The sequence below is a fragment of the Oryx dammah genome, unplaced genomic scaffold (genome assembly GCF_014754425.2).
Source record: "Oryx dammah isolate SB20612 unplaced genomic scaffold, SCBI_Odam_1.1 HiC_scaffold_2, whole genome shotgun sequence".
NCBI lineage: Eukaryota > Metazoa > Chordata > Mammalia > Artiodactyla > Bovidae > Oryx > Oryx dammah.
This window is the reverse complement of record NW_024070186.1, coordinates 121367281-121377444: the sequence shown is the minus strand read 5'-3', so window position 1 is coordinate 121377444 and position 10164 is coordinate 121367281. Positions and strand designations below refer to the sequence as shown.

The 10164-nt window shown below is 36.7% G+C and overlaps 1 protein-coding gene across 3 annotated transcripts in view; it reads right to left on the bottom strand.

Moving 5' to 3' along the window:
- The window catches only part of VGLL3 (vestigial like family member 3), a 58585-nt gene that overhangs the window by 8347 nt on the left and 40074 nt on the right, over nucleotides 1–10164 (bottom strand). The window lies entirely within an intron of this gene.

The window sequence follows — 10164 nt, the reverse complement described above, 5'->3', positions numbered from 1 at the left end:
AAGGAACTGACATGGGGAAAAAATGATACAACTGATCTCTAGGGCGTATTTAGGCAGAGTTTCAGTTACCACTTTTCAGCAAACATCAGATGATACTTTTGGACTAAGGCAGTGAACTAAATTTACTTATTTTTATTGTCTCCTCTTTCAGAAAATATTTGTGTGTGTGCGTTCAGTCGTGTCCAACTCTTTGTGACCCCATCGACTGTAGTCCGCTAGCCTCCTCTGTCCATGGAATTCTCCAGGCAAGAATACTGGAGTGGGTAGCCTTTCCCTTCTCCAGGGGGTCTTTCCAACCCAGGGATCGAACCCAGGTCTCTCACATTGTGAGCAGATTCTGTACCATTTGAGTCGCCAGAGAAGCCCCGCTAAAGCATCTGTAGTGATTTTATCTCTTGTCATTACAAAACAGATACAATTAGTCAGTCATTATGGGAGTCATTAAGACACTATACTAAACAAATTACATAAAAGGAAAAAGAACAAAAAGGAGTCAAAGAAGCAGCTCATAGAACCACAAGGCACGATCTTTGGTTTCATAGCATTTGTATACTGGGAAAAAGCAACGCTTTCTGAATGCCAAATGATTAGTGCCATCTTATGTTTTATCTCATGTACTGGCATTATGTTTAGACAGAGAGACCACAGTTTCCCTTTCCCATTTCAAAAGAAGAGGAGGAGGAAGAAAAAAAATAAAAATAAAAAGGATCTGGGGCATATCAACTCACTCTAAGTTTGCTTTATTCATTTTCAAATAATTTTGTGGTCAGAATAATTTGCAACCTGACAAAGTCTCCACTGGGTGACTTTTATAATCTAAACCACCTTAACCGACAATCTGCTGACTGCATAAGTATTTTTTTCATTATTAAAACGTCTCATCTTCTGTATGACTCAGTATTTTCCACACTTGAAGACCCCATCAATCTATAGAATGTCAGCACTGCAAGTCATGAATAGTGTTGGAATCATCAAGTAGTTTGAGTGTCTTTTTTTCTTCTTAAATAAAAGCAATTCCTAGTTTGCAAAGAGAGATGACTCCACCAAAATCATGTTAGCCTTTTTCTGTGGACAAGGATTATGTTACTTAACACAGTCCTAAATATTCTAATCAGAGTTAATGGTTGGAATAATTCTTGCTCTTCAACTGTGTTTCCAAGTCTGCATGACTCCAAAGCAAACCTTAAAAAAATCAATTCACCTATGGCCTACAACATATTAAACGGCTAAAGTTGTCCTTTGGGCTTAATTTCTTCTCAGTGATGGGACATAAATACAACTTTTCCTTTGATTACCAGGTGTCCATACCTGTAAATTTCAAAGCCAGTATAAAGAAAAGGAACAACCACAGACAAAAGACTCTACTACTAGTAAGTTGTAACAGGGATGCGATTTTTCTTGTTAAACACTTGTTGAAGGAAGATTAAAATATTTAAGAATCTGTCAGTGCACTTAGTTTTCCCAGTGGTGAAAGGAGACAAAATCATTAACCCATGATTCTTAATGTGGTCTTGTTGTTCAGTCACTAAGACATGTCCCACTCTTTTTAACCCCATGAACTGTAGCATGCCAGAATCCTCTGTCCTCCACAATCTCCTGGAGTTTGTTCAAATTCATGTCCATTGAGTCAGTGATGCTATCTAACCATATCATCCTCTGCCACTCTGCTTCTCCTTTGCCTTCAATCTTTCCCAACACCAAAGTCTATTCCAATGAGTCAGCTCTTCACATCAGGTGGCCAAACTATTGGAGTTTTAGCTTTAGCACCAATCCTTCCAACCAATTTTCAGAGCAGATTTCCCTTAGGATTGACTGGTTGGATCTCTTTGCAGTCCAAGGGACTCTCAAGAGTCACCTCCAACACCACAGTTCGAAAGTATCAATTCTTCAGTGCTCAGCCTTCTTTGTAGTCCAGCTTTCACATTCATACATGACTTCTGTAAAAACCATACTTTTGACTGTACAGATCTTTGTTGGCAAAGTGATGTATTTTCTTTTTAATATGCTGTCTAGGTTTTTTCATAGCTTTCCTTCCAAGGAGCAACGGTCTTTTGATTTCATGGCTGCAGTCACTGTCCACAGTGATTTTGTGCTCCAGTTGCTTTAGTCATGTCCAACTCTTTGCAATGTTATGAGCTATCGGCTGCCAGGCTCCTCCGTCCATGGGATTCTCCAGGCAAGAATTCTGGAGGGAGTTGTCATGCCCTCCTCCAGGGGATATTCCCAACCCAGGGATCAAACTCAAGTCTTCTGTGTCTCCTGCAATGCAGGTGGATTCTTACTACTGAGCCACCAGGGAAGCCCCCACAGTGATTTTAGAGCCCAAGAAAGGAAAACCTGTCTACTTTTCCCCCTTCCATTTGCCATGAAGTGATGGGACTGGATGCATATATCTTTAATCCATGATCCTTACATGAGCTACAGATACTTGGGGATTCCCCACATTTCTTACAAGATCATAAAATCCACTCTGCTATTATTTTGCTACTATTGAGGCTTTTTTTTTTTTTTGCTTCTCACTCCTCAAACTCAAACTTATATGAAATTAGTTTATAACACATTTTAAAATCTACTTACTGGCTTGTTGAAATCACTCCGGTTTATCGCTTGATATTAGTAACTCAGTTTTAGGTTTATTATTTACTCTGTGATATTTTCAGTGAAAGTAAAATAAACATTATAATGATAATGATAGCAAACACTTTCTTAGGGCTGAACACACTAGATATTGTGCTATTTTATGTGAAATATCTCATTTAATCTTTTCGATCATGTGATATATATATTATGCATATATATATATATTTATTTTACAAATGAGAAAACTGAGAGTAAGCGAGATTATGCCAACTATTATGTGGTAGAATCAGGACTGAATGTTGGTGGTTTGATATCAGAGTCAATAGTTTTAACCACAATGTATATGGCTCCCTTATTTTTTTTCAGATTTTATTTTATTTTATTTTACTTTACAATACTGTATTGGTTTTGCCACACATCAACATGAATCCACCATGGGTGTATGGATCCCCTTTTGTGGATTATATTGTCTGTAGGCTGTGACACCCTCTATTCTTGGAATTCCTGGAGTCAAAATCCTTTCATTAAATCAATTCAAAGAAAAGTCAATACATTTTAAATATTGATTTCTGCACTATTTAGAAACACCCTGATTTACCAGAACTGATATCAGTGTTAATAAAATAACTCTGTGTGTTTTTTTTCAAACTATGCATTTGCAAAGTGTTTCTAAGTCACAGAAGATGATTGCACAGTAGTTTATTATACTTCAGATCGTGTAATAGGACATGTTTTATGGATAGATGTGTAACCACTCCTCCCTGCCCCCACCCAAATAAACTGCCACAGTATGAAAACTGAAGACGTAGGGTGGCCATCTGACTCATGAGGTGTTTGTCAGAAATGGGCCCAAAGAACAAAGACATCACACTGTTCGCTTCAGAGTTTGAGAGTCTGAGATCAAGTCAGGAGAAAAACCTGAAAGGAAACACAAGCCCACAGACCCAGTTCCTCGCTTCAGTTCCAATACCACCACCACCTGACCATCAAAAGAAAAAAGAAAATCCAAATCCAGGAATAGAACAACAGAAGTACAAACATAGGAAAGATACACTGAATACTTAGGAGTAAGAAAGAAGTTTTGGTTAAAAGAGATCAGATTAGGATTTCCCTTCAAAATTTGAAGAATCTGACTATGTAACAAGGCATTGTAACTCATTTTATAGCGGAAATTTTTGGGAGCCTACAGATTTCTTCTCTTGCAATAAACTTCTAGGAATAAAAAAGTGGAGATGGCAGCAGGGTGTGCCTAAGCAGAAAAAGCCTAGAAACTTCCCCCTCCCTTGTTTCCTTCAAGTCCTAGGTGTCTGATGAAAAGATCTTAAATTTCTCATGGGCTCCTCAAACAAGGATACAGAAGTTGCTTCAGAGAGATTTCTGGCAGGCCTGTCTCTTTATCCCATAGCTGTGATATGGGTACCCCATGGCAGAAAAAGTGATCTGAGCCACCCTAGCTGAGCACCTCAGAGGCATCACAAACTTTAGGAAGCCGAATGAAGTAGTCATCAGTGGAGCACTGTGTAGGGAATGCACAGAGCAATGGTGGGGGAGGGGATATGTTTGCAAACAAAAGCAAGATAGGAATGAAATGACAAAGCTAAGAAGCAGACAGCAACCACTTAATCAACAGTGTTCAGGATATGACTAACTGGGAAAACAGAGGCAATCCCTAGGGAGAGAATGAGGGAAGCATCTGAGAAGAGGGTTCAACTAGAAGTGGGACAGTGTTTTAAACTGAGCAATGAAGAAACCATTGGGCTGGACTACAAATACTCAGAATTGGTGAAGTAATTATAGCACAGGGAACTATAATCAATATCCTCTGATAAACCATAATGGAAATGAATATGAAAAAGAATGTATATACAACTTAGTCACTTTGCTATATAGCAGAAATTAATAACACTGTAAACCAACTATACTAGAATAAAATAAATTTAGAGAAAATGAATTGAAAAGCTAAATTTTCTGCTATTGGGTAGAAGTAAATAATAAACTGCCTTACTGAAAATGTTATACTCCAGCACATCTGAGTTTTAGGACCATGTGATCATCAGTCATATCCACTAGAAAAGCATATCCTACTCCTAAAGAAGAATAATCCCTTGACAACATCACTATCACTCTTAAGTAACTTTCATATGATTCCAATTAATTTTATTGCTGGAGATAAAAGAAGTAATGTGGTAACCATGCACTGGTGAATATGCTGTTGATAAAAAGAGAAAAAAAAATAGGAACATAAAATCTGGATGTGCAGGTGGAATATTTAATGACTGAAAAGTAAAGAAAATACTTAAATGAAATACTTAGTTTCATAGATATTAAGAGTCTAAAAACCCCTGTGGATCAGAATGCTTAATACTATATTAAAAGACGCTGGTGGTTTATTTCTACATTTAAAACATGAATACCTGCTTCATCCTTGCTTTAATAGAGAAAAGCCATAATTATCACAAATGTAAATATACACAATGCTGTATTGGATGCTATATCAAAATACCCAACCTTCACCAACAGCTTAACATCTAACACTGACACACTGCCAAATGATAAACTACGTAATGTGAGAGACAGTCACATTATCTTCTTCTACTTTATAAAATTATCACTGATAATTATCATACAACTGCATTTGTTTGAGCACCTGAGCAATCAGTTTAAATGCTAATGAAGAATGTTTAAATAAGATCTAAATGGGAGTAGTACCTTAACACTAATGAAGGGGTAAAAATAAGAGTGGAAGGCTATTCAATTTGGGAACTGATTTCATTGCAGGTAAATATCAAGATAGATCATGTTTAAGCATCAGGAAGAATTCCTTTCATTTGTTTTTTTTTTTTTTTTCCTTACAATTTTATTCTTCATTTTTTTTTTTTTAACTTTACAATTCTGTATTGGTTTTCCCATACATTGACATGAATCCACCATGGGTGTAAAAAAAAACACCCTCAAAATATCATAGATTTGTTGTTTAAAGTTCAAGTTATGAAGTATTTAGAAAGTAAAAGTTCTATATAATGTACCCGGTCATCACACAACTTGCTGAGTATACTTCAGATGTACATACATACACCACTGTTTATCTTGTGACAACAATGCTTATTTCACCAGCAATATTGACTTGCAAAACCATTTCATGTCAGTATCTGTCGATCAACTCTTTTGAAGAATATTAATTCTTCAATATGCACAATATTCATTCTTCCCTATACCATAAATTACTCAATTCTATATAGATATGCATCATTTGAATATATACACACACTGTGTGTATGTGTATAAAAATATATTTGTTACTTATGTGAATATTTTGGCAGGTGAGATAGCTTCCTGAAAATACATGTGTATAATTGCTGAACCCAAGTGTATAAATACATTTACACTTACATAGTTCATAGTGAGTGGTAAATGTTTCAGGTAGTTTGCATCAATATTCTTATTTTATCATTATTATAGATTCAATGTATCTAATTGTTTCAATTTGCATTTCCTTCAGTTCTTGTGAAGCTGAACATTATGTGATTTAGTATTTCTTCCTGTGTTTTATCTTTTGGCTGACTTTCTATGCATTGATAAATAACAAAATAATTTTCTCATTGATTTCTAAATGCCTTTTGTATATTAGGTATATTAGTATTTTTTTTTCATGTATCACACACATTTTTGGCCAATTTAATGAGCACTAAATACCTCCATACTTAATACCTAAGCTTTGGACAATAATTATTTTAAAAGTCATCACAAACAAGAATGTATTCTTGAACCAGACCAAAGATTAAATTTATTGTTAAACTGAACTGCAATTATCCATGTATCATTACAACTCTTACATACTAAAACAATGACAAAAGATACCTATCTATGAATGCATAATCATTTATTAGCAGAGGGAGCATTCTCAGTGTGTAGAATTATTTTCCTGGGTACATTTAGAATTGTCTTAAAATGTCCATGTTGTAGTCTGGTCAGAAACAATTAGGTGAAAGCTGTCTAAACCTGTCAAAATATCTTTAATACAGATTCAAAAGAGAGGGAGAAATTTAAAGCCCATTGAACTTGATGTTACTGGTAGACCATAATTTACTACATTATTGGAAGAAGCATGGGACCCATACACCTGAGGCCAAGATTGCAGGTGACTAGCAGTTCAGTGACCAGATGTCCCTCTGCTCCTGGCCCAAGCCGCAAGCACATTTAGTCTGTCTGCTCTCTCAGAACCCTCCTCCCTCCAAAACCACAAACTCTCCAGCTTCTCCAGCTTTTGCCCTTACCGATATCCATTTCCTGATTCCTGCACTTTACAATGCTCAGCTAGGAGGGAACTGGCAAGTACTTTAAGCATCAGGATATGTAATTACAAATCTGAACTAGTCATTCTACAACTGACCTTTTGGACAAATATAAAATACAACTATAGAGTTGATAGTTCTTTTGTTATTGTTGTTCCTTGTTTTTTTCTTTTTAATTTTTATTGGAGTATAGTCCGTTGGATCATGGAAAAAGCAAGAGAGTTCCAGAAAAACATCTATTTCTGCTTTCTTGACTATGCCAAAGCCTTTGACTGTGTGGATCACAGTAAATTGTGGAAAATTCTGAGAGAGATGGGAATACCAGACCACCTGACCTGCCTCTTGAGAAATCTGTATGCAGGTCAGGAAGCAACAGTTAGAACTGGACATGGAACAACAGACTGGTTCCAAATCGGGAAAGGAGTAAGTCTAAGTTGAGTATTGTCACCCTGCTTATTTAACTTCTATGCAGAGGACATCATGATAAATGCTGGACTGGAAGAAACACAAGCTGGAATCAAGATTGCCAGGAGAAATAGCAATAACCTCAGATAAGCAGATGACACCACCCTTATGGCAGAAAATGAAGAGGAACTAAAAAGCCTCTTGATGAAAGTAAAAGAGGAGAGTGAAAAAGTTGGCTTAAAGCTCAACATTCAGAAAACGAAGATCATGGCATCCAGTCCCATCACTTCATGGGAAATAGATGAGGAAACAGTGGAAACAGTGTCAGACTTTATTTTGGGGGGCTCCAAAATCACTGCAGATGGTGACTGCAGCCATGAAATTAAAAGACGCTTACTCCTTGGAAGAAAAGTTATGACCAACCTAGATAGTATATTCAAAAGCAGAGACATTACTTTGCCGACTAAGGTACGTCTAGTCAAGGCTATGGTTTTTCCGGTAGTCATGTATGGATGTGAGAGTTGGACTGTGAAGAAAGCTGAGCACCGAAGAATTGATGCTTTTGAACTGTGGTGTTAGAGAAGACTCTTGAGAGTCCCATGGACTGCAAGGAGATCCAACCAGTTCATTCTAAAGGAGATCAGTCCTGGGATTTCTTTGGCAGGAATGATGCTAAAGCTGAAACTCCAATACTTTGGCCACCTCATGCAAAGAGTTGACTCATTGGAAAAGACTTTGATGCTGGGAGGGATTGGGGTCAGGAGGAGAAGGGGACGACAGACGATGAGATGGCTGGATGGCATCACTGACTCGATGAACGTGAATCTTAGTGAACTCCGGGAGTTGGTGATGGACAGGGAGGCCTGGCATGCTGCGATTCATGGGGTCTCAAAGAGTTGGACACGACTGAGTGACTGAACTGAACTGATAGTTGTTTTACCATGTTGTATTAGCTTCTGCTGTTCAGCAAGTGAATAAGGTATAATATACATTATCCACTCTTTTTTGAATTTCCTTCCCATTTAGGTCACCACAGAGCACTGAGTAAAGTTTTTGATCATAGCAGCAATTTACCATGCTCAAAACATGAATGTCAGTGTGATAACCTCTTGGCTGAGAGAAGCTGGGGCCCAGGAGGTGCAATATGGTATGTGGACACTGCTCACCAAGTCAGTGACCTCAATTTCAAAAGCAGATAAAAAGTAACTTTGAAAATAGAGACAAAGAATAAAGAAAAAAAGGAATGGGAAAGAGTGAAATAAAATACCTTCTGTAATTTCTTCTACAGACTTTCCCCCAGAACTGGAGAGGAACAAGACCAAAAAAGAAAGAAAAAAAAAAAGAAAAGAAACGCCTGGATCATTTATTGTAACTGAAACCACAAGTTATAATACTCTCAAGAGATTCTAAGTATCCAGACATCTGCTGGATAACAAATGCAGCCAAACATGCATCTTTAAAAAGGTTTCTAGGTTATGCAGTGACAGCTTTATGATCCAGAAAATAGATAATCCAACCAGAGGTAGAGGTAATCTGGATCCACTGCTTATCCATAAAACCTTAATTAAGGACACAACATCAGCACAACAAGTGTTCCACCTGAAACTACGAGTTAGTTAAGGACTCTCACATTTTAACTGCAGAAGTACAATGTATCTTTTATGCCTACTTAGTTTAAGTAATCATTCTCCCCATTAAATCAAACCATATTGGAAAATATTCAGTAAGAATGACACATGTTGCATATAGATCAATTCTTCACTGACATCAGTAATTTTTCATCTCACTTCTCTGTGACATGAACACAAGCGTGCTCTCTGACATATTCCAGAAACTTCTGTCCAATCCAAGCAAACATAAATAGGGTTTCAATGACTGTGAAGATGCTAAGTGTCATCTGATAGTGCTCAAACAAGGCAGCTATGAAAATAAGCATTATAACACATGCTTGTGGTCGACAAAAATTAAATCCTTAGTATATCAGGCTGTAACCAAACAAACAAACAAACAAAAAATGGCATATTTTGGCCTCTCATCAGTTTCTTGCAAGAATTTTTCTGGTCATCTTTTTGCCAAGGAATTCAGAACATGTTGGCCACAGACAACTGTTTGTGAAACATTATATTGTTGATAAATAGAATAAGAGAAGAGTTAGCCAGAAAGTGAATAAAAAGAACCTGTCAATTCCACCGGCCACGTAAAATTTTGTATAGAATCTTTGTAGGCTCTTTTCAAAGTTAATGTAAAATTGCCTGGATACAAGTTATGAAACAGATTTTGTCATAGGAGCTGTTTCTTTTCGATGCACTGCTATATGTGATACAGTAAATAGGAAAGCAGTACCGAAAAGATAATTTGCTGATATGAAATATACTGACCCCTGAAACAAGCCTTTTAATGCTTAGAGTGGTTATTTATTTGGAATCATGTGATAATTAAACAGTTTTTCAATCTCTATAGCTCCCCTCCTAGGCAAGAAAATAAGCTTCTCTCGTAAAGACACTGTATACTTTGACAAAATCGCCAATCCCAATGACAGGGAGTTGATGACAACTCCTTCAAGAAAACAAAAGAAAATTGTGCAGCCCACATTTGCTTGCAATTTTTAAGAAAACATTTCAGAAAGCAAGAGATGCCATCCAATTTATATAGCTACCCATAGAAACTTGTTCATAAAACTAATACTAGAATGGAAAAAGAACACATTTTAGCTCACAACTTTTGGAGATAGCAAATATTTTATTAACGGAGTTTTGGTGAATTTAACTACATGCATAGTCTAACTTCCTTGTTCTGCACATAAAATTTCCTTTCAATCTATGAGTGACAAGAACATCCCAACAATCCATAATCATAGTGAGGTAGGATATATTTTTTAGTAATCTCT